Raw genomic sequence first — 26,468 nt, forward strand, 5'->3', positions numbered from 1 at the left:
TTGTACAACTGCATTCCAATAGAGTACAGGGACAAAGGCAGTTAGGAAATGGGGATTCGCATATCAATAAAAGTGGCACTGCGGGTTAACGCAGGCTAAAAAAGAAAATTCAGAGAAAGCACTGGGGATCAGTTCCAGAAGAATAGAATTGAAAAGCAGAGAAGTTATGTTAAACTCATATGGCACCTTTGTCCGACCACGCTCTCCATTTTGTTCTCTATACTTGCAAAAAGACGTGGGGACTCCGGAAAATGTGAACAGAAATAGATTTACGAGAACTACGCAGAACTGAAACATTAGAACTGTCAGGAAAGCTTGAACAAGTTGGAGATGCTTTCTCTCAGAAAAGGAAGCCAGAGGGCTGATTTAATAAAGGTCTTTAAATTTAGCAGGAGCATGTAAAGTGTAGGTGTTTCCACTTCTGTAGGGCTCCCAGATTACCGTTAATCAATATTATAAGATGGTCAATAATTGATCCATTGAGGAATACGGGAGTAACGCCATGGTCCAGAGAGTGGTGAGGTGAACAGCGTTAAACGAGAAACTGAATGAATATGAGGAAGAATGTAACAGCTCTTTTAGACCATAATCATAAAACGATAGGTAATAGGAACAGATGTAGGCAATTAGGCTTTGCTGATAGGGTTGGAGTTAAGTAGGATGGGAGAAAGTTTGTGTAGACCAGACACATCAGCACAGATCTGTTTCTCTATAATGGCCCCTTTTTTCTGTTGTAAATTTATGTTGGTCTTTGCAATTTGCTTCAATGCTATCTTCCAATTCCACATTGTGCACAGCTTTTGAGGACCTTAGTCTTAGTTCCTAAAACTGTTACCCTAAATCTTTCCACTATTTTATCAAACTTTTAAAAAAATCTGCAAATCTATTTCTTCAAGCAACCTTTTTTCCACCCCTCCCTTTCACAACTTTCCCTTCCTGGATTGTAATCAATTAGGAGAAAATGAGGAATGCAGATGCTGGAGATCAGACTCAAAGAGTATAGTGCTGGAAAAACACAACTGGTCAGGCAGCATTGGAGGAGCAGGAGAGTCCATGTTTCAGGCATAAACCCTTCATTAGGAATGATGAAGAGCTTATGTCCAAAACGTTGACTCTCTTGCTCCTCGGATGCTGCCTGACCGCTGTGTTTTTTCAGTGCTACGCACTCTGACATACATTGTAATGCCTACTTGTGAACTGCCTCGACATGCTCTTATATGAAATGTGATTTGTTGCTGCTGTTGTTATTAATGATGATCATATTTATGGGGATATTAGATTAGATGCAGGTTCAGTTTGCATGCGGTGTTTCTCTGCAATATTTTCAGAAGCTCTGCCCATTTAGCGGCTGCTTAATCCAAGTATGTGTCATGTTAAATTGGAAAGCTGTCAGCTTTCTAAAAAATTGGCTATGTGTTTAGAGTGCTCCTATCTGTTATAAGTGATCAGATGGACTATTTTTAACTGCTTTATTATGCAGTTACTGTCACTCTGAACTGTTTTATTTAGATGTGCCTGCTCTTATTCGAATATTTCTCCATAGACATCATGAATGAAATGTGGAAAAAGTTATAAGATTATTTTCTTCACTATAACTGTGAAATCCAATCATGTAATTTATCAACAGTGAAGGTATGGGGGCAATCAGTAACTTCCATCTGAAATGGACACAAATGCCTCAAAGCAACTGCACACATGCTCACATGTGCACATTTAAATTGCATTAATGGTTCTGAGGAAGGGTCACTCGACCCAAAACTGTAACTCTGATTTCTTTCTACAGATGCTGCCAGACCTGCTGAGCTTCTCACGCAATTTCCATTTTTGTTTCTGATTTACAGCATCCACAGTTCTTTCAGTTTAACTTATTTTCAGGTTTGATTCTCATACAAATGTTGCCAGTCAGCTGGAGTGCACCAGATCCGTGCCCCAATGCAGTTTGCTGGCTGTGCAAGGTCAGGAAAGCTGCAGCCTCTCAAGTGGAATAGCCTGATAGGTCTGAGAAAACCTAAGGAATTGGAGAAAGAATAGACAATTTAGCTCAACCTTGCTCTGCCCTTGAATGCAATTTTAGCTAACTGTCTATCCCAATTCCACCTCTTACTGGCTTTTAAAGAGATCGAAATCTATCTACCTCAGTCCTGACTTTTCAATGATAGAGAATCCACAATGCTCTGAAAGACAATTCCAAACAATCCAATCCTGAGAGTGAAGGCATTTCTTTTCATCCTAGTTCCAAAGTATTGGCTCTTTGTTCTGAGACTGTTGCCTCCATGTTCTAGATTCTGAAGCTGGAAGAAACAGCTCTAATGTCCACCCTTCAGAATTGTGCAAGATTCAATTAAATTCTCCCTCATGCCTCTAAATGCCAGAAAATAAAGACCAAACTACTGAAAACTGAGACAGAGAAGGCCACTAGGAGCAGGAGATGGGTACAGGGACTGGGAAGTAGTGGTAGGTGGTAGGTGGTGTTGAGTCAGGTGGAAGGAGTGTCTGTTGCATGACTGGCAGTTTATTTGAAATATTTTTGTGTATCTGCTATTGTCCTTCTGCAAAAATCTGTTTACATATTGCTGTAGGCAAGTAAAACATTCCAAGATATGTCACAGGAATATAATAAATCAAACTGTGTCACAGACCTAACTTAGTGTAGATGACCAAACATTCAGTCAAAGAGATAGACTTTAAGGAACATTTTAGCAAATGAATAATGGCAAGTGACAAGAGATTCTGGGAAATAATCCCAGACATTGAGGCTTTGATAACTGAAGGCTCAATGGAAGAATTATCATTTGGAATTCTCATGATGCTGGAATGCGAAAACTATACATGATCTGGAGGTTTGTGGAAGGTAACAGATTACAGGGAGAGTGAGGAAAGAGGCTATGGAAGGTTTGAGAATAAGGATGACAAATTGAATTATTGCTTATCTGGGAATCAGAGATGATAGACAATTGGGATTTGGAGTGAGTTAAGAGATAGGCAGAAGAATATTGATTGCAAAATTATTAAGGGTAAAATGCGGGAGACCAGGCAGAGCTAAATTGGAATAGTCAAGTTGAGAGATAACAAGTCCAAAGATGTACACGTTAGGTGAATTGGTTGTGCTAAATTGCCCATGTTGTTCAGGGATGTGTAGGTTAGGTGGACTGGTCAGGGGAAATGTAAAGTAATAGAGGAGGGGAATGGGTTTGGGTGAGATATTCTTCAGGGGGTCAGTGTGGACTTGTTGAGCCAAATGGCCTTGTTTCCACACTTTGGGGATTCTATGATTCTATGATTCAAAGGGATAGATGAGGCTTTTGGAAGCTGATGAGTTGAGGATGAGGATGGAGTCAGGTGATGTTATAGAGGCAAGTCTCCATGAGCTTCACTGTTAGAAGTTCATGTCTGAGTCAAATATTAAACCAATGTTCTGAACACTCTAGTTCAGCTTCAGAAGTTGCTAGAGAGAGTACAATAGTGGGATTGGCAGCTAGGGATTTGAGGTTTTCATATCAATATTTATTTAGAAGAATTTTCTGATCAGCCAGTGTTAGATGCAAACAATCTGATAGTATAGAGAGTGGAAGGATTGAGAAAAATGGTTCTGAAGTAGAGTTGGGAGTTATATTTTTTATTGTACACATGGAAACTAATGCAATGCCATAAAGCAAGTGACAGAGGGGATAGACCAATAGACAGAACTCATCAATTTTTCTAAATAGCAAGATTTCTCAAAATGTATTTACTATTTGATTGAACCCATGTTGTCCACACACAGAATATATCAGACAGAACCAAAATGGCCTATTCAATCAATGCACTGCTTGTCTGCATAGCAAGACAGCAGCTTGAATCCAGCTTGGTTGCAATATTGATTTGAAGTGTTAATTAGTTCTTCAGAGGGAGGGTTGTTACCTATAATTTCAAGCAGTTTGTGCTATTGGGAGTAGATTACTCTTGTGACATCTGATGTCCAGGTCATTGTTCTTAGCCATTCACACAGCAGGAAGCTTACCAAGGCAGACATTTTGAAGTCTCATCAAAAGGTAGGCTCTCACCTCAAGGTAATAATTTGTATTGACAGTTTGATGGGCTGTGTTTGCATCTCAGAGATTTAAGGGAGAGCAATTCACAGAGGGGTAGTTTTTCTTTCTCTCAGTCACAGAATGTGTCTTTTCTTGCAGATAGCAAATAAAAGCTTTTACTGTATGGATCAGTTGAAGGATTAATCCAGATAAGAAAATCCTCCATCTTATCAACTATGCTTAGAGCGAAAGAAGTTGAATTTTGTTGTTTTTATAACCAAGGAATGTAGGAGAATTTATGTTGTCACTATGAAAAATATATACTGATTATTATGCCATTTATGTTAACAATGTAAAGCTTGTGCTTTATCTCAGTTAAATGCATAAGAACATAATAGCACGAGTAGACCATACATCCTTTTGCCCGTCTGCCATTCAATTATATCATGGCTGATCCATGGCTTAACTCAATCTGGGTTCTATATCCTTTAATACCAAAAGCTAACAAAAATCTATCATCTCAGTTTTGAAATTTTCAATTGAACTTGACCGAAAATCTTCACTGCCATTTGCAAGAAGAAAGGCTTCCTGAAAACATACCTGAAAAGCTCAGCTCAAAATGTAAGGTTATTATAAATATTCACCAAAGAAATTATTTTTATGTGTTCATTGTATCAAATTAACATATCATTTAATCACCTTCAACATCCCAATTAAATTACCATCACAATCCTGGAGGTTAACATTAACCAGAAACTTAACTAGTCTGTGGCAATACAGCCTATGAGCAATTCAGAAGCAGAGAACATACTGGAAATACTCAGCAATTCTGGCACCATTTCTAGAATGAGAAATTGTTAATATTTGGGGTGACACTTTCTTGTCACAGTTAAGGAGGTCAGAGAACTCTAGCTGTATTTTGGTGTGGGCTATCATGGAAATTGGTGGTCAACTCCTTCGGCTGCATGTGCAGACTCAATTGTGATGCAGTGTCTAATGATCCCTGTCACAATTTTCAATTCAGGATAGGTAAAGTAATGTGGAAACCCCTCAATAACCTAGTACTACAGTGGAAGCACAGACTGAGGTTGTAAATTGCATTCTTGCTACCATGCCTTGCTACAAGCATGGCTGTGGGTTTTGACACTCAAAGGGGCATGCTGTCTGTAAAACAATCCAGCAATCTTTCTTTAAACAGGTTACAAGCCAGGAATGTGGTAATCACACTGTGGAAGCAGGAACCTGCTGTCCTTTCTTCGGAGGACAACATTTATATTGTTTCTACAGGCAATCTACTAGTAGTCTAGTTAGTACTTAGCTAACCAGCTGGTGTCCATGCAGTTAGAAACTAGCTTTACTTTTCTGCTTAAAAGAGAAAACTGCACATAGCACATGGCAGAAAAATGCCACTGAAGAGGATTCCAAGCTTTCAGTTGTTCACCTGCATTGACAGAATGACTTGGAAATGTTGATCTGTGCAAGGCACTGATATTGTGAGATGGTAAAATAGGGAGAGTTTTGCCAACTACATGCTGATTAGGAAAATTCTAATTCACAGTTCTTATTTTTCAAAACAAAACACTTATTTCAGTGTATTAATAGAGTCTACGTTTGCTCGCTGAGCTGGTAAATTTGTTCTCAGACGTTTCATAACCATGCTAGGTAACATCATCAGTGAGCCTTCGATGAAGCCCAGGTGCTCTGTCCCTCTTCCTATTTATGTGTCTTGGTCTGTTGTTGTGGGTGATATCACTTCCGGTTCTTTTTCTGAGAGGTTGGTAAATGGGGTCCAAATCGATATGTTTGTTAATGGAGTTCCAGTTTGAATGCCAGGCCTCTAGGAATTCCTGTGTGTGTCTTTGTTTAGCCTGTCCCAGGATGGATGTATCGTCCTAGCAGAACTGATGACCCTCTTCGTTTGTGTGTATGGATACTAATGATAGTTGGGCATGTCTTTTGGCGGCTAGTTGGTGCCCATGTATTCTGGTGGCTAGTTTCCTGCTGTCCATCCAATGTAATGGTTGTTACAGACATTGCAGGGTATTTTGTAAGTGATGTTCGTTCTGCTGGTTGTTGGTATGGGGTCCTTTAAATTCATCAGGAGATGTTTTAGTGTGAGAATGTGGGCTACTATGCTGCTTAGGGGCTACAGTAGTCTGGTCGTCATTTTGGAGTTGTGTTTAATGTATGGCAGGGTGGCTAGAGTCTCTGGGCATGTTTTGTCTTCTTGTTTAGGTCTGTTGAGAAGGAATCAGCGGACTGTGCTTATCAGGTACTCATTGTTCCTGAATTCATTGTATCAGTGTTTTTCCTCACCTTCTCGTAAGTCCTGGATTCTGCAGTGTTTTGTGGCTTGTTTAAATAATGTCCTGATGCAGCTCCATTTGTGGATGTTGGGATGATTGCTCCTGTAGTTGAGTATCTGTGTGTAGCTTTCCTGTAGACGCTGGTCTGCAGCTCCCCATTGGCTTTTTGTTCTACTGTAATGTTTAGGAAGGTGGGTGGGTTGTTGTTCTCTTCCTCTTTGGTGAAGTTTATACCTGTAAGGATGTTGTTTATGTGTTTGTGGGTTTCTACTAATTTGTTGCATCAATGTGTTATGCTCTGTTCAGGATGACAGCATGCGCCCTTTGTCTGCTGGTAGGATTACGATATCTCTGTCATTTTGAAGTTCTTCCAGGGCTTTCTTTTCCAGGGTGTTGAAGATGTTCCCTTCGTTCTTTCTGCTTAGTGTTCGTGCTACTGTCTGCCTGATGGCCTACTGGATTTCTTCCGTAAATCCATTGTCTTTCAGGACAGACAAAGGGTGCATTGACCATTATCCTGAACAGAACACAGTAAATGTAAAAGCAAACACACTACTCACAGATACCAAGACCCACTAACAGATGACAATGGGCCCAATTCCACAGCTAGAAAACACTTATTACAGCAAACCCTGAGGAAAGTTACAAGACAGGTGAAATTAACTAGACAGACCTCCAAAGAACGACACCTAAAGGATCCAACACAGCTTTCTACGGATTACCAAAGGTATACATTGGTAATACCAGGGGCCAGGGGCCCCCTCAGACCTATAGTCACACTTCCCGGTACACCGACGTACAGACTAGCAAAAGAACTACAATGCAAACTGAAACACCCAGTAAAAGTCTCAAGCTAGTCCATCCACTCCACCTAGGAATTCTTTAACATCATCAAAGACATCAAGGTAGAGGATGACATGGTCATGGTTTTCTGCAAAATGGCCTGATTCACATCAATAAACATTGCTCTAGCCAAAGGAACACTAGCCTCACTACTAAACGAATCAAGAACACAAATGCTTGACAGCACCAACTCTATCAGCAAGGACAGCATCCTTGAACTAGTAGACCTGTGCCTCACACCCCACTTCACCTTCAACAACAAGATCTACAAACAAATCAATGGGGACGCCTTTGGGATCATCAATATTAGGACTCTCAGCAGGAGCATTTATGCAGACGTTAGAATGAACAGCCCAAGCTTTGGGTCCGCTATGTGGATGACACCGATGTGATGAAACACAACAAATTTAAAGAAAGCCACAAACACATAAACAACATCCTTACTGGTATAAGCTACCAAAGAGGAAGAGAACACCAACAGACTCCCCTTTCTAGACATCCAATAGAACAAAAAGCCAATGGAGAGCTGCAGACCAGCATCTACAGGAAAGCCACACACAGATACTCAACTACAGGAGCAATCATCCCAACACCCAGAAATGGAGCTGAATCAGGACATTATTTAAATGAGGCACAACACACCGCAGAACCCAGAAACAACAGGAAGCTGAGGAAAAACACCGATACAACGTATTCAGGAACAACAGGTACCTGATAAGTGTAGTTCGCCAATTCCTACACAACAAACCTAAACAAGAAGACAAAACACGCCCAGAGAGTTTAGCCACCTTGTCATACATTAATCACATCTCAGAGACGATGACCAGACTACTTCGGCCCTTAGGCATCATGGTAACCCACAAGCCTACCATCACACTGAACCAGCTCCTGACGAATTTAAAGGACCCCATACCAACAACCAGCAGAACGAATGTCATATACAAAATACCCTGCAAGGATTGCAACAAACATTACATTGGACAAACTGGCAGAAAACTAGTTACCAGAATACATGAACACCAACTAGCCACCAAAAGACATGACCAACCATCATTAATATTCATACACACAATGAAGAGGGTCACCAGTTTGACTGGGACAATACATCCATCCTGGGACAGGCTAAACAAAGATATGCATGGGAATTCCTAGAGGCCTTTGGACCCCATTTACCAACCTCTCAGAAAAAGAACCAGAAATGATACCATCCACCATAGCAGACCAAGGCACATAAATAGGAAAAGGGACAGAACACCAGCTCTTTATAGGAGGCTCACTGATTATGTTACCTAGCATGATGACGAAACGTCTGAGAACAAATCTACCAGCTCAGTGAGCAAACTTACAACCTAATCCACAACCTCAGCTACAAATCATCTCTAAAATCGTGTATTAATAGTGCTTAAGTTTCCGTTTTCTACCCCAAGGCTTCTAAATTTTCTGCTAAACTTTGCCTTTTCTTTGCCCTTCTAGCATAACCCCAGCCATGAGAAGCAGCTTGAAGAATCTGCTTCAGCTTCATTCAACACTGCTTTACTCACTTTGTTATCATTTCTTAGTCAGAAAGGCAGCAACTCAGGCCTGAAAACAGGACTGCTTTATAACTTGAAGGGACTACGTGTACAAATGCAGAAGTAAGGTGGAGAGATGATAAATGGGGAAATGGAGAAATACCAATAAGCAGCTTCCTGTTGATAGACCATTCAACTTCTTGAATCTCAGGACACAGATTTCAATGTCCACTGTTTCAGCAAAAGATGCATACAGAGTAACAGGTAAATTTACGATTTGGAGGTGGCGGTGTTGGACTGGGGTGCACAAAGTTAAAAATCACACAACACCAGGTTATAGTCCAACAGGTTTTTTTTAGATTAGATTACTTACAGTGTGGAAACAGGCCCTTCGGCCCAACAAGTCCACACCGCCCCGCCGAAGCGTAACCCACCCATACCCCTACATCTACATCTACCCCTTACCTAACACTACGGGCAATTTAGCATGGCCAATTCACCTGACCTGCACATCTTTGGACTGTGGGAGGAAACCGGAGTACCCGGAGAAAACTCACGCAGACACAGGGAGAACGTGCAAACTCCACACAGTCAGTCGCCTGAGGCGGGAATTGAACCCGGGTCTCTGGCGCTGTGAGGCAGCAGTGCTAACCACTGTGCCACCGTGCTGCCTACAACACCAGGTTATAGTCCAACAGGTTTATTTGGAAGCACTAGCTTTCTGAGTGCTGCCCCTTCATCAGATATACCTATAGGCAATTTAGTCAGGGTCCCGCAGTTGGTAGCAGATGACAGGACAGTTTAGAAGCTGCCATTAAATGCATCTTCACCACATGTTGGATTTAATATTGCAATACAACAGACCTTGTTGTGCTTGGCAAGTCCAGCCTGATGTATAGCACAGGCTTCCACAAAAACAAATTGAAGATTATTCATAACTGCAGCCTGTTAGTTATCTGCACTGAACAGTGAGAAGATGAGCTATTTCTCAAAGCTGCCAAGTTGTGTTTGGAATTGTTTGTTCTGCTTTCTCAGTGGATAAACAGATTCACAACTCACTGTCAGTGATTAGGACACGTCTTATCTAGTAAGGGATTCAGTCTTGGTTAAGTCATTGTATATCAAGGGGGGGTAGTTAGATTCTTTCTTGAGGAGGTTCTTGTGTGGCTTGAATGTTGCATGCCACTGATCTGCGCAACTCTAGATATTGTCCAGGCCTCTGTGTGTTTAAACTTGGACTACTTCAACATCTGAGGTTTCACAAATGGTGCTGAATATTGTGCAATCATCAGCAAACATCCCCACTTCTGACCTTATGATGATAGGAATATCATTGTTGAAGTAGACAGAGATAATTGGACTTAAGACACTGTCCTGCAGAACTCCTGCAGAGATGTCCTGAAACTTAGATGATTAACCTCTACCACAACCTCCTTTGTTTGTGCCAGATATGGCTCCAGTCTGTGGAGAGTCTTTATCCTGCTTCCACTTGACTTCTGTTTTGCGAGGGCTGTTTGATGCCACACTCGATTATGACTTTGAAATCATGATCATGTCATTCTTAGCTCCCCTCTGAAATTCAGCTGTTTTGTCCATGTTAGAACCAAGGCTGTGATAAGATCAGGACCTGACTAACCCTGGCAGAACCCGAACTGAGCACCTTTGAGAACATTCTTGCTGAAGGAAAAAGTGAGGACTGCAGATGCTGGAGATCAGAGTCAAAAAGTGTGGTGCTGGAAAAACACAGTCAGCCAGGCAGCATCCGAGGAGCAGGAGAGTCAATGTTTTGAGCATAAGCAGGAATGTTGCTGAGCACATGCCACTTGGTAGCACGGTCGATTAACCCTCTGCTTCTTGGCTGATGATTGAGGGTAAACTGGTAATTAGCTTTTTGTGGACAGGACAGAGCTGGACAATTTTCCACATTGTCGAGTAGATGACAGTGTTATACCTGCTGTGCAACAGCTTGGCTACAGGCACAACTAGTTCTGGAGCACAAATCTTTTACTAGGATACTATCAGGCCACAACATAACTTCAATGGTAATGTTCCTTAAAGAATACTTATCACAAATGTTTGTTGCACAGTTTGATAATGCAGTCTAGTGAAGGAATGTCTCGGTGTAAGAAATACAGAATGATTACCATCGGTAGTTGGACAGCTGAGTGAAATGTAAGTATACGAATGGTTGGATAAATGTTCAAAAACACAGAAGTGATGTGGCAGTGAACAGAACAATTAAATTTAGCTTAACATGTCCTTTATGAATCCGGTTCATGTATGTGTTGCATCTGGCAAAGGTTAGCCTTGCTCTCATTGCCTATTGAATCCTCTGTCCTTAGTCATCATTTTTAATATTTAGAACAGAGGTCAACTGCTGTGATCCATGAAAAGATCATTTTCTTTTGAAGTGAATGGATGCACGGGGAAAACAAAAAGGTCAAACAAGATCAATGAAGTGATATTCAGCAGAGAAAACAGTTTGTATTAATTAACACCTATTAATAGACTGGGTTCCATGAATCTAATGGCCATGAGCACTGTTTCTACTTTGGCTACTGTTGCCTCACCACCAGTAATGTCCCTTACATAAACCTGCTTGTTTCAAAGTGAGTCATAGAGTTATAGAGATGTACAGCACAGAAACAGACCCTTCGGTCCAACTCGTCCATGTCGACCAGATATCCCAACCCAATCTATACCCAACTGCCAATACCCAGTCCATATCCCTCCAAGCCCTTCCTGTTCAACTACTGCCTTTTAGACGTTGCAATCGTACCAGCCTCCACCAATTCCTCTGGCAGCTAATTCCATACACGCACCACCCTTCGCCTGAAAAGGTTGCCTCTTAAGTCTCTTTTATATCTTTCGCCTCTCACCCTAAACCTATGCCCTCTAGTTCTGGACTTGCCCACCAACCCCAGGGAAAAGACTTTGTCTATTTACCCTATCCATACCCCTCATGATTTTCTAAACGTCTCTCAGGTCACCCCTCAGCCTCTGACGCTCCAGGGAAAACAGCCACAGACTATTCAACCTCTCTCTATAGCTCAAATCTTCCAACCCTGGCAACATAACTGTAAATATTTTCTGAACCTTTCAAGTTTCACAACATCCTTCCGATATGAAGGAGACCAGAATTGCACGCAATATTCCAAAAGTAGCCTAACCAATAGCTTGTACAGCCGCAACGTGACCTCCCAACTCCTGTACTCAATACTCTGACCAATAAAGGAAAGCATACCAAATGCCTTCTTCACTATCCTATCTACCTGCAACTCCACTTTCAAGAAGCTATGAACCTGCACTCCAAGGGCTCTTTGTTCAGCAACACTCTCTAGGACCTAACCATTAAGTGTACAAGTCCTGCTATGATTTGCTTTCCCAAAATGCAACACCTCACATTTATCGTAATTAAACTCCATCTGCCAGTCCTCAGCCCATTGACTCATCTGATCAAGATCCTGTTGTGGTCTGAGGTAACCTCCTTCGCTGTCACGACACCTCCAATTTTGGTGTCATCTGCAAACTTACTAACTGTACCTCTTATGCTCGCATCCAAATCATTATATAAATGACAAAAAGTAGTGAATCCAGCACGGATCCTTGTGGCACTCCACTGGTACAGGCTTCCAATCTGAAAAACAACCCTCCACCACCACCTTTGAGCCAGTTCTGCATCCAAATGGCTAGTTCTCCCTGTATTCCATGAGACATAATCTTGCTAACCCGTCTCCCATGGGGAACCTTGTCGAACACCTTCCTGAAGTTCATATAGATCATGTCTACCACTCTACCCTCATCAATCCTCTTTGTTACTTCTTAAAAAATCTCAATCAAGTTTATGAGACATGATTTCCCATGCACAAATCCATGTTGACTATCCCTAATCAGTCCTTGCCTTTCCAAATACATATATATCCTGTCCCTCAGAATTCCCTCCAACAACTTGCCCACCACTGACGCCAGGCTCACTGGCCTTTAGTTCCCTGGCTTTTCCTTACCACCTTTCTTAAACAGTGGCACCACATTAACCAACCTCCAGTCTTCTGGCAACTCATCTGTGACTATCAATGATACAAATATCTCAGTGAGAGCCCCAGCACTCACTTCCCTGGCTTCCCACAGAGTTCTAGGTTACACCTGATCAGGTCCTGGGGGCTTATCTACTTTTATGCGTTTCAAGACATCCAGCACTTCCTCTTCTGTAATATGGACAATTTTCAAGACATCACCATCTATTCCCTTACAATTCTATATCTTCCATATCCTTTTCCACAGTAAACACTGATACAAAATATGCGTTTAGTATCTCCCCCATCTCCTGCGGCTCCACACAAAGGCCACCTTGCTGATCGTTGAGGGGCCCTATTCTCTCCCTAATTACCCTTTGTCCTTAATATTTTTATAAAATCCCTTTGGATTTTCCTAACCCTATTTGCTAAAGCTATCTCATATCCCCTTTTTACTCTCTTGATTTTCCTCTTAAAATACTCCTACTGCCTTTATATTCTTCTAAGGATTCACTTGATCTATCCTGTCTATACCTGACATGTGCTTCCTTTCTTTTCTTAACTTAAACCCTCAATTTCTTTAGTCATCCTAGTCATCCAGCATTCTCTATACCTACCAGCCCTTCCTTTGACCCTAACAGGAATATACTGTCTCCTGACTCTTGTTATCTCATTTCTGAAGGCTTCCCATTTTCCAGTCATCTCTTTTGCAGCGAACATCTGCCCCCAGTCAGCTTTTGAAAGTTCTTGCCTAATACCGTCAAAATTGCCTTTCTCCAATTTAGAACTTCAACTTTTAGATCTGGTCTCTCCTTTTCCATCATTATTTTAAAACTAATAGAATTACGGTTGCTGACCCCAAAGTGCTCCCCCACTGACACCTGCCTTTTTTCCCAAAAGTAGGTCAAATTTTGTACATTCTCAAGTGGGTACATCCACATACTGAATCAGAAAATTTTCTTGTACATGCTTAACAAATTCCTCTCCATCTAAACCCCGAACACTATGGCAGTCCCAGTCTATGTTTGCAAAGCTAAAATCCCCGATCATAACCACCCTCTTTGTTTTTACAGATAATTGAGATCTCCTTACAAATTTGATTCTCAATTTCCCGCTGACTATTAATGGGTCTATAATACAATCCATTGAGGTGATCACCCTTTTCTTATCTCTCAGTTCCATCCAAATAACTTCCCTGGATGTATTTCTGGGAATACCCTCCCTCAGTACAGCTGTAATGCTATCTCTTATCAAGAATGCCAATCCCCCTCCCCTCTTGCCTCCCTTTCTATTCTTCCTATAGCACTTGTATCCTAGAACATTAAGCTGCCAGTCCTGCCCATCTCTGAGCCACATTTCTGCAATTGCTATGATATCCCAGTCCCATGTTCCTAACCATGCCCTGAGTTCATCTGCCTTCCCTGTTAGGCCCTTTGCATTGAAATAAATGCAGTTTAATTTATCAGTCCTACCTTGTTCTCTGCTTTGTCCCTGCCTTCCCTGACTGTTTGACTCACCTTTGTTCTCAACTGTACCAGTGTCAGATTGATCTCTTTCCTCACTATCTCCCTGGATACCCGCCCTCTCAAACATCTTAATAGTTTAAATCCTCCCGAGCAGCTCTAGGAAATCTCCTTGCCAGTATATTAGTCCCCTTCCAACTTAGGTGCGATCCCTCCCTCTTGTATAGGTCACGTCTGCACCAGATTCCAATTATCCAAAAATGTGAATCCTTGTCTCACACACCAGCTCCTCAACCATGCACTCAGCTGCTCTATCCTCTTATTTCTACCCTCACTAGCTCATAGCACCGGGAGTAATCCAGATATTACTACTCTCGAGGACTTCCTTGTTAAATTCCTGCCTAACTCTCTGTATTCTCCCTTCAGTCTCAACCTTTTCCCTTCCTATGTCATTGGTTCCAATGTGGACAATGACCTCCTGCTAGACCCCGTGGAGAACATTCTGCACCCTCTCTGAGCTATCCTTGACCCTGGCACCAGGGAAGCAGCACACCATTCTGATTTTTAACTGCTGACCACAGAAACGTCTGTCTGTGCCTCGGACCAGACAGTCCCCTAACACAATCAGTCACGTGGAACCCGACATATTTCTCATTACTTTCGAGGCAGTATTAATACCAGAAACTTGGCTGTTCGTGCTACATTCCATTGAGAATCCATCACTCCCTACATTTTCCAAAAAAGCATACTTGTTTGAAATGGGGATAGCCACAGAAGACTCCTGCACTACCTGCCTACCTCTCTTACCGTTCCTTGAGTTACCTCATCTATGTGACTGTATCTGAGACTTTTCTCCCATCCTATAATCCTTGCTCTTGTAAATTCCCCATTGCCTCTAACTGTTGCTTCAACCGTTCCATTTGATCTGGTAAGATTCAGAGTCAACGGCATTTATTGCAGATATAATCTTCAGTCACATGTAAACTCTCCCGAAACTTCCACATCCGACAAGAAGCATATCATTCTACTAAGGGCCATTTTTGCTTTTTCCAATCTGCAGACCCAGGAAATAGCCCCGTCTTATTCCTCTACAAAACACTGCTCCAGGTTAACTTAATACTTATGGCTTATATTTTTAAGTTTAATCAAGAGACATATCTCAATATAACACCTAATCCATAAAGAACCCTCTCTATCCACTACTGCAGACTCCCCAAGGCCACACCTAAAACTATTCCCTTATCTGTCTCTGTGCTGTGACCTCTCCCAGACAGGGTCCTCCCAGATCAGTTGTTAATTTCACTGTTTGTTAATTTTCCCAGATGCACTCTGATGTCCAGCGATACATGAATTCAACAGCAAAGCCAGTAACTGCGCAAGTTCACTAATTTGTCAGTTAACAGTGTAGGTTTCTTTCTCTCTCTCCCTCTCCTGCACTGACCTCACCATGTGCAGCCTTTGTCTGTTCCTCTCTCTTTTAAAGTGCCATTATTTAGATTTTTTTTTCTCCAAAATTCCAAAACAATGCAACAGTATATAAAACAGTAATTGCTGCTCCTGGAAATTGAGGAAATTACCTCCAACACCTAAAATACCTCAAAAAAGGAGCAGCCTATTACAGCCAGAAATTTTTCTTGTCCTCCATCTTGGATTACCCAGAATCTGTCCAAACTTGTTATAGTGCAATTAGCATGGGATAATTGGGTATGATGCTGGACATTGATACATAGAGATAGCAGGAAAATTGCAGCAGACTTTGGGATCAGTAATTGGGAGGACATTGTTTGCCTCAGTAATTCCTTCATTGTTAGTCAGCATGGTATTCGAAAACAGATCAACGGCATCATAACCTTCTGATTAAGCATGCATTTATTGATAATATAAATGTGCTGAAACTTTTCTAACCTTTTTAAAATGGGGATGGAGGAGATTGGGAAGGCTGACAAAGTGGCATTAGAAGGCATCAGTTGGTATGCCCGGTGCGTTTCCACTGCCAGGCTATTTCCAAGTGATGGGAAACAAGGCAGGTGGCACACCTATCCAGAGACCAGTTGAGCCATTTAAGTGGCTAATTAAGGGATTCTTCCTGCATCTGTTGGTATTTTATCAGTGGAAAAGTTGTGCCACATGGAGAGAACACAATGTAAACTTGGTCACCTCTCTGTGAGCTCTGGGAAATAGGGGCAGGGAGGGATAGTAGTGGAGCTTCTTTTTGGGATCACTTTGATCCATGAAGAAGCTACTCAGTGACAGTGGCACCACAGTGACTCTCACCTGCTTGCCATGGTTTACCTGACAGACCTGTTGTTCTTTAACTTACTGCTAGACTATTAATCCAGAAACTCAGGTAATGTTCTGGGGGTCTGGGTTCACATCCCACCATGGCAGATAGTGGAATTTGATTTCAATAAAAATCTAGAATTAAGAGTCTAAAGATGACCGTGAAACTATTGCCAGTTATCATCTGGGTCATTAGTGTCCTTTAGGAAGGATAGGCCTTCCTTACTTGGTCCAAATTCAGAACAAAATGCCCTAATGAATAACTGCACTGCAGACAGTCATGGATAGGCAATAGACACTGGCAATGAATAAAAAAAAGCATGCACTGCCATGTCCTCTTCCTTGAGATGCAGTCCTAGCAATGGCCACTGCATCTGGTGGCACTGCTGAGCTGCCACGCCTTCTGATTTACCTTGCAAGTCTTGGCGGCTTCAGAACTGCATGACATAGCAGGCCAAAAAGGGGTTTCCACTGGGAAATGTGCCACTGGTCTCACTGAGGCACGTTAATATAACCTTCCCTCTCTATGGCTACAAAGTAAATATTGGGAGTTAGTGTTTCTGAGTTGGAGCCTCATTCAATGGGGAGGTGGCCAAGATAATTGATGAGATGACTCCACATATTTTGAGGTCCTTTGAATTTTATGGTTGTCGTTTTTAATTTCAAGATAATTGGAAAGGATGTGAATCACACTCAGTTTCTATCTTTCCTTGGAAACATTAACTAATAAAGTTACTGTGAAGCTGAAATGTATGTCAGACTCTACATTGCTGATCGATCCTAGATATCATATTTTCAGCATAGACCAATCAGAATACAGTACAATACAGTCCCATGTTGACCATATTGTGCAAGTTATGCATAAGATCGCTACCTTTTTCCCTTTCAGCTTTCTAATATTTGATTATTTTTAGTTAATTTCTTCTCTTTAAATTATTTCCTTCTTATTCGTTGTAAAATATTGAAAAATGGAAATAAGTTGTTAGATTTGACAGGAAAAGGATGTGGAGGGAAAAATCATGTGATAATACCAATAGTTATATTAGGACTGGCCCTGTATAAGTTAGCCCCATACTCCTGAAAAACCTCTTGACTCAAGTATGAGGTCTCTGAATTTGCTTTTGCCCACCTTTTTCATCTGGGAAGCAGATGCAGTAGAAACCAACTTCGACCCTACAAAGACTCATCAAGCATCCCAGATGTGAATTGTATTCCATTCTTAAGGTCATAGGATTTCCATTAGTTCAGACATTAAAGAGTTAAGAAGATAACTAAATGTGATGCTATTAATGATGCTTTGCTTTTGCTTCTATGGAATAAGTCTTCAGGCTAAACAACCAGCTTTAATCCCACTTGAGCCTTTCACATTGCTTCCTTTGTAACCTGCTGAGCCTCAAGAGTCTATCACAATGTCTGAAAGATTGGGTTTCAACACTTCTGGATGTGATTTGGGGGGGATAAGATGATAGCAAAATTATGCTGTATATTTGAATGAAAAAAGTCAGATGCATGGACATGTGTTTTTTTATGTCCAGTAATAATTTTATGTACAAAGTATTTAAATCTACAGCAGCTAACATATCCCAAAGGAGATGGTGAGACTGAATTAGAGTGTCAGAATGGGAGGAGCAGAGAAGGTGGAGGCCGAAGTTGTAATGTTGTTGGAAAGACAGTATTTTGGAATAAAATGCAAATACAGACATTTAGCTCAGCGTAATCATTATAAAGTCTTGCAATAGGTGGAAAACTGTTCTTTTCATTAATTCTAACAATATTATAAACAGATTAGATTATATAAAAGCAAAATCATCCAAAGCTAAATTAAAGCAAAATATTGCCAATGCTGGAAATCTGGAACAAATACAAAGAACACTGAAGAAACTCAGCAGGTCTGTCAGCATCTGTGGAGAGAGAAATACAATTAACCTTTCAAGTCTGGTATGATTCTTCTTCAAGAGTTTTAACAGCATTCTACATGTTTGTTTCAGATTTCTGATATTGCCACTATTTCACTTTTATTCATAGTCTTGTTTGATTTGCTAGGACAAGAAAGCAAACTAGAATGAAAATATTTAGTTGAAGGAAGGCTAATTTCTGTGAAATCAGGAGTGATAAGAATCTGAATTTGGTAAGTTTAAAGATAAGCAGAAATAAATAGTGAAACAATGGGCAGCCTTAAGAAAGTTACTTTTTTAATAAAACGTATATTCTCAGAAGTGAGTAAAGGAGGGAAAATAAAACCAGATTTTCCTCAACGACAAAAGACTTAGGGAGTAAAGAAAGTGGAAAGAGGGAGCTTAGAACAAATATCAGGTCAATAATACAAGGGAAAATAGACAGAAAATGAAATGTAGAAAGAAAAGCTGAAAAAGAATATGAGGTGCAATGAGGCTATTTAACAATAATTGGCAATAAGATAAATCTTCTATAGGGACACAAACAGTAAAAGGGTTGTCACGGAAGGGCTGGGTGATTTATTGGTGAAAGCAAGAGGTATGGTCTATGGCACTAAATAAAGTACTTTGCATCGCCATTTAACAAGGAAAGGACTTGGCCAATGCTGTGATAAACAATGAGATTTGCAGGATGCTGAACAAAATAAAAATTGATAAAGAATGAGTACTGGGGCTGCTGGCAGTAGTTTAAGTACATAAATTATGTAATCCACATACCATGTATTTAACTGGTGATAGAAGTATGGTAGGAATTGTGGAGGTGCTTCTGAATCCTTCTTAGAGAGAGACTCTAGAGGACTAGAGAATTAAAAATGTTACACACTGGTTCAAATAAAGGCTGGAAAATTAGCCTGACAATTGCAGGCTGATCAGTTTAATGTCTGATGTAGGAATCAACAATGCAGAAGAAAGTTAAAGGAAAGCCAACACGAATTTGTTAAGGGTCAATCATATTTGATTGAATTTTTGATGTGGTAACAGAGAAGATGCATGAAGGTATTGCCAGACAGGTGAGCATTACTCTGCTGCAGAGTATGAAAGGGCAAGTGCTGAGGTCTGAAGTGCAGTGGCAACACACGCACGCGTGAATACACACACACACATACACACGCATGCACATACTCACATACAATTTGTTGATAGTCATTTGAACGCAACGATGTGGATCATAACTAGAATTCTGTACTCAACATCCCTCCCTGGCATCTGCTCTCACTCGCATCATTCCCCCACACATCCGCTGATTGACAAAATCCCTGGAGCTGGCTGAAACTATCAAGGCTGCACCTCTCTTGCCACTTCATGATGAATGTTCAACGTGCCTACTGCTCACCTTACACTTCAATGCTCTGTGTGCAGCAACCTTCCTAAGGCACACCTACCAACAAACATCATTCAGATCAAGGAATGGGAAACAAGGGAAGCCACTCAAGTTTCTTGCAAGAAACCCCATCTGTTGAATGGTAGACTTTGATTGTTAGAACCCTCGCTGATTTTTTGTTATTTTTATTCTTTTAATCAGTTTTACTTTGCTACTGTGAACTTCAAGCTGAAGATGACCTTTGGACTGTAAGCAGCAACACATGTTTAAAAAAAAGGTCAAACAAGCTGTTTGTGAGGCCAAGTATAAAAGTTAATTTCAGGTTGGTGTTTTGACACTGGGGAAAAAACAGCATTTCCAACCGGGTAACAAATGTTTGGCCCTTGATGAGCTCAATACCTGAGAATTGGTGCTGGCAAATCTGGGCAATGACATGAGGGTCAAGCAGAGGAAGGGGCTAATGAGTTTGAACTTTCTTTTTGGATTGTACTTCTAAGAGAAGGAGTTTAGCAATAGCATGAAGATTTGAAAGCTGTCTGCCTGACCTCCCATTATTAACCATTAGAACTTCAGGGAAGTTCTAATTAAGTAATAAATACTCATAAAACTTCTTCAGAGCGAACTGAAAAAGTAACCCTGACTGGCACCTTCAGAAAATCAACCAAGAAACAATCATATATACCTGTGTAACAATGCGTAATGAAAACCATTTGAGTAACATTTGAGTAAGTTTTGTTACTTTCTTTTCTTTTATCCCTTAACTGTGTCCATTTAACATTGTCTTTTGTGTGAATGGGATTGAAAACAAAGGTTATTGAGTTTAAATCATCGATATCAATTAGATTACTTTGTCATTTAATTCTGCTATGCTAAAGTTACCGTGTATTTAACAATTAGATAAGTCATCTTTTAAAAATAAAATCCCAGTGTCGAGAATTGATTATTCACAGAGCCTGAGATTGGTTATTCAAAAAGTCTGGTTAGGAAACATTGAGGTCAATTTTGAGGGTCTTTGAAGGCATTAATTTTACGCTGTTGAAAATACAGATGTAGGAATGCTGATTTGATTTGATTGTCTCTCTCTGTGTTTAGCACTACCACGGTGAGTGTGGTCTTTGCTAAACAGATTCAGGATAGGCCATCGTCCCTGTGCTACCACCTACACTGCTAGGATGTCTGCGAAATTACCTTTTGCACTTGTGGAAAGATACAAACAGCTGTACATTAATAAGAAGTGTCCCAGACGAAGTGGCAGACTAATCGCCTGAACATAAGACTATCAGAGATGGTGTTAAGAGCTGGAGTAGGCAAATCAGCCCCTTGATCCTGCTCTGTCATTCAATGCAATCATGGCCAATCTCATTTCACTCTCAACTCCATGCTTTCATGTCTGCTCTCCACAACTCTTCAACCCCCTACCAATTAAAAATCTATCTTCTCCTTAAATTTACTCAATGTCCCAACAACCACCTCACTCTGGGATAATGAGTTTCACAGCAAATGAGGAGTTGGCTTCAGGTTTCTGCTTTCACAGATACATTATTAATCCAATGCTATTGATATTAAGAATGTGGAATTCCAAAAATGTTTGAGAAGTTGCCATAAATCAGGCTTGTTTCGAAAATTGAAATCCATTGTTTAAAAATAGGATGATAGCAATGGGAATGCAAATTTAGCTAGGAAATAGAAAATATGGACGTTTGATGAATGGCTTTGAAACAAACCTGAGGGAACTGTGCAGTGGAGTTCTTCAAGACTCAGTGCCAGGATCACCTTTTTTTAAATTAACATAAATAACTTGGGCTTGATTTTGCAAGGTACAATTTTGAAATTTGCAAATGACGCATAACTTGGAATGCAGAAATGCTAAGGAAGGTGGTAGAATTCGCAGGATGGTAATAGTGGTCAGATGCATATTTGTCAAACTATTAAATTAAGAGCAGGCGTAAGCATTTCCGTCCCTCCGACTTGTTCCACCATTTCAAAAGGTTATGGCTGATTTGATTATTCCAAATTTCTATTGACCCCTTATAACCTTTCTAGCTATCTCTGCTTTAAAAATACTCAAAGACTCATGACCCGCTGAGAAAATCTATCCTTATTTCTATCTTAAATGGGTGGCGTCTTAGTTTAAAACATTGACCCCTATGTCTAGATACTCCAACAAGAAGAGACAGCCTTTTCACATTCGCCCTGTCAAGTCCCCTCGGGATTTTACTTGCTTCAGTTAAGTTGTCTCTTCCTCTTCTAAACTCCAGTGGATACATGCCTATCCTGTTCAATCTTTCTTCAGAAAGTAACTGTCCATTCCAGATATTAGTGCACTGAACTATATCCAATGAATTTATATCACAGTATTTCAAATGTAGTCTTAATGTCTCACACAGCATAACCTCTTTCATTTTGCGTTCAATTCTTCTTGCAATAATTGGGAACATTCTGTTAGCTTTTTGAATTACTTACTCAACCTACAAACTAATCTTTTCTGACTTGTGCACAAGGACACGCAGATCCTTCTGTATCTCAGAGTTGTTCATTCTCTCATCATTTAAATAACATGCTTCTTTTTCGTTCTTTGGTAGTGCAGGACTTAAAGATTGCTGAAAGGAGACAAGAGGTCAAAGTCTTTCATCTTGCACACTTCAGGTCTCGGACACATGAAACAGATTTGGAAAAGGGATAAAACCTTTTTTACAGCATGAGAAGAGAGTGCTGATTGGCTGAGCTATCATTGGCATGGAATTGCAGCAAGAACTGTTAACCTACTGTTAGTCTTAGTTCTCAGACCAGAGTCTAGATTAGAGTGGAGCTGAAAAAAGCTGTATTCCTGTTGAAGTGCTTTTGCCTGAAACACGTCCTCGGATGCTGCCTAGACTAACCTAGCTCTGGTTTCCAGCGTCTGTAGTCCTTGTTTTTACTTAGTTCTCAGACCAGGCAGGGAGATGCTGATTGGTCAGGGTGCTGTCACAGAAATGCAGCAGAGATCAATACTTTCCATGACCCCTTTTCTTCCATGTGACATATACAATGTATGTGCAAATTTATTTTGCTTCCAGAAAACAACGTCCTGTGTCTTAATATACGTAGTCTCTAACATGTGCAAACATATCTCACTGTGAGCCTTGTGATGTTAAATTGGTGTGAGGTGTAATTCTTAGCTTAGCTTGGTTATTTAATAAATGATTTCCAATTGCAGAATCACAATGTAATGGTCGACATACTGTATTCATTTGCATGCACAGGTTGGTTAAGGAGGATCAGTATGCTAGGCGAAAGTGAGGACTGCAGAAGCTGGAGATTAGAGTCAAGATGAGAGTGGTGCTGGAAAAGTACAGCAGGTCAGGCAGCATCCAAGGAGCAGGAAAATCAGGCAGGAGCCTATTATCAGGAATGAGGCTGGAAGCCTCGGGAATGGAGAGATAAATGGGAGGTGGTGGGGCTGGGGAGAAGGTAGTTGAGAGTACAATAGGTGGATGGAGGAAGGGGTAAAGGTGATAGGTCAGAGAGGAGGGTGGAGTGGATAGGTGAGAAGGAAGATTAACAGGTGGGACAGGTCATGAGGATGGTGCTGAGCTGGAATTTTGGAACTGGGGTAAGGTGGGGTGGGTGGGTAGGAAATGAGGAAACTGGTGAAGTCCACACTGATGCCTTGGGGTTGAAGGGTTCCGAGGCGGAAGATGAGGCGTTCCACGTATACTGCCCATTGTAAGTAGTCAGTGGAGTGTGTTGTTTAATACAGTCCACCAGTTATTGTGATATGTGGCTAATATCCCTGACATCACACTGACACTGAATCTGTTATCACATTATCCTTCTGTGTGGCGAGTGAAATGTCTTTTAGGCTTGACGGCAGCATTTCATTAGTAGAGAAATCTATTTGTGAATTTAATGTATAATAGCAGAGTGAGACAATTTATGTAGTCTGGATTATATGTAACTTCAGATCTTAACTGCCCTCAGGGCAAAATATGCTGGCCTAGCCAATGTTGCCTACATCCTGTGAATGAATAAGAATAATCCTACTTGTCATTGTGTATCAGCAAATGTAGCAACCATAATTCTAGAAATTACAGCACAGAGCGCACTGGCACACTTCTTATTACATCCTGCCAACCTGAAAAAGACCCATTTATGCCAAATCTTAGTTCCAAAGAAGAATTATATTAGACTGGAAACATGAACTTTGAACTGCTGAGTTTCTCCAGCACTTTCTGTTATCATTTCAGACCTTGAACATCTGCTGCACTTGACTTTTATTCTGCTGAAACTCTGCTGGACAATCTTCCATCCATGCCAAGGTTATCTCCAGCAACATGAACTTATATTTTCTGCAATAACAGATGAAATGGTACCTTATCAAATGCCTTCAAAACATTTTCTGCTTGGAATTTAATACAAAGAAGTCAGTTGATAGATTTTGTGGGAAGATTGAGGGAGACCATTTACATTAAATAATACAATTCTAAAGAGGTGCTTGCATACAAATCTTTGTCAGTGGCAGAAATGGTGAGCAAAGCAGCTATTAAATCATGTGAAACCCTGGGCTTTCTTCACAAATAGAGTACAACAGCCAATAGCTTGGTCGCAGGTGAAATACTGCCAGTTCTGGTCTTCATCCTTTCGAAGGACTGTAAGGTTTGGAAAGATTTCTAAGAGTGATTCCAGGGATCAGGAACTATAGCTAAATGATTCAAGTGGAGAAGCTGTTCTCTTTGGAAAAAGAAGAATCTAAAACTTTTGTTTCTTAATGTATAGATCATTCACAATTAGGTAGATGAATCAGCAGCACATAAAGATATAAACAGTTATGATATTATTGTGATAATGAAGACATAATTGTTGGGCGACCTTGGATGAGAACTAAACATTAAGAGATATTCATTATTTAGAAAGGGCAACAAAAAGGGATAGGAGGTGGGATAGCATTATGAGCACAAGAATTGACCAATACAATAGTTAGGAAGGATATTAAATCAGATATCATGTGGAATCTGTATGTGTGGAAATAAGAAACACCAAGGGACAGAACACATTGAGAGGAATTGTCAATAGGTCCCAAACAATAGTGATGAAGAAAGGGAAAGCATTAAACCATTAAACAGGAAATCAGACATGCATGAAATAAGGGTACAACTGTAATCATTGGTGACTTTAATTTACATACAGAATGGAAAAGCCAATAGTAATGTAGAGGAAGATTTCGTGGAGTGGGTATTTCCTTTGGATCAATAGCTGAGGAACCAACCAAAGACCAGACTTTTCTATTCTGGATATTGCACAATATTAAAAAGGATAAATTAACAATTGTGTTACGTGAGGCCCCTCGGAGAAGAGCAACCATTACATGATAGACTTCTTCACAAAAGATTAAGAGTGAGGCAGTCAATAATGAAAGTAGGGTCCTGAATCTAAATAAAGTGAAATATCAGGGTATGAGGAGTGCATTGACCAGGATGTCCTGGGAACCCTACTGAAGAGATGGGCATTGAATAGGCAGTGGCTCACATCTGGAGAATGAAGAAACATGAATTACAATAATTATTCATTCCTGTCTGGCATAAAAATAAAAGTGGAAGGGTGATTTAACCATGGTTTACAAAATAAATTAGAGTGAGAGTTAGATTTAAAGGGATGATGTATGGAATTTCTTCTAAAAGTAGCAAGCCTGAGGATTGGGGTAATCTTGTTATTAGCAGAAGGGGACAAAATGTTTGATCAAAGGAGGAAAATAGCGTATAAGAGTAAAATTGCTTGGAATGTGGAACTGACAGTAAAAGGACCTATAAATATGTGAAGAGAAAAAGTTTAGTAAAGACAAATGTGGATTCCTTACATTCAGTAGCCAGGGAAATTATAATGGAAAGAAAGAAATGGCAAAAGAATTTAATGCACACTTTGGATCTGTCTTCAGAAAAGAGGGCATAGGCAACCCTGCAGAAATGGTAGTAAGAGGGTGGAATTGAAGGAAATCAGTATTGGCAAGAAAATAGTGCTGGGGTTAAAGGCTGATAATTCCAAGACAGAATGGGTCTGCAGCTTGGAGGGGATCTTGGAGGCGGTGGTGTCCCCATGCATCTGCCCTTGACCTTCTCCATAGGAGAGCTTGCATGTTTAGAAGATCATGTCAAAGGAGCTTTGGTGAGTTGTTGCAGTGCATCTCAGAGATGCTACTTACTTCTGCCATTGTGCATTGCTGGTGGAAGGAATGAATGTTGAAGGTGGTAGATGGGTGCCAATAAAATGAACTGCTTTTTCCTGGATGTTTAAAACTTCTTGAGTCTTATTGGTGCTGTACACATTCAGACATGAGAAGTCAAGAGGTGAGTGATTTACACAACATAATTCCTAGCCTCTGACCTGCTCTTGTAGTCACAGTATTTATATAGTTGGTCCAGTTCAGTTCCTATGGCAGCTCTTAGGATGTTGATGATCAAGCATTCAGCAATGGCAATCCCAGTGAACGTCAAGGGTCAATGGTTGAATTCTCTTGTTTGAGATTGTCATTGCCTGGTGTTTGTGTGGCACAAATGTTTCCTCCCACTTATCTGCCAAAGCCTGAATGCTGTCTAGGTCTTACTGCAGTATGCAGCACATTTGAATATGCTATGCATTTGAGTCTCACTTTTGCTTGCATAATAATATACATTCTGAATGGATGTTTTTGAGATTTTCCCCGAGCCGGATGTGATTATTCTAATGCACAATATGTAATTTGTGTTTACAACCACAAATTGATGCTTATTATAGTTCTGGAAAGTGTTTTGGT

At 40.6% G+C, this 26,468-nt stretch overlaps 1 protein-coding gene across 1 annotated transcript in view; it reads left to right on the forward strand.

The window, feature by feature from the left end:
- The window catches only part of kcnk3a (potassium channel, subfamily K, member 3a), a 91,766-nt gene that overhangs the window by 1,008 nt on the left and 64,290 nt on the right, over positions 1-26,468 (forward strand). The gene's annotated exons all lie outside the window — the stretch shown is intronic.

Source organism: Chiloscyllium punctatum, chromosome 3, assembly GCF_047496795.1.
Source record: "Chiloscyllium punctatum isolate Juve2018m chromosome 3, sChiPun1.3, whole genome shotgun sequence".
Lineage (NCBI taxonomy): Eukaryota > Metazoa > Chordata > Chondrichthyes > Orectolobiformes > Hemiscylliidae > Chiloscyllium > Chiloscyllium punctatum.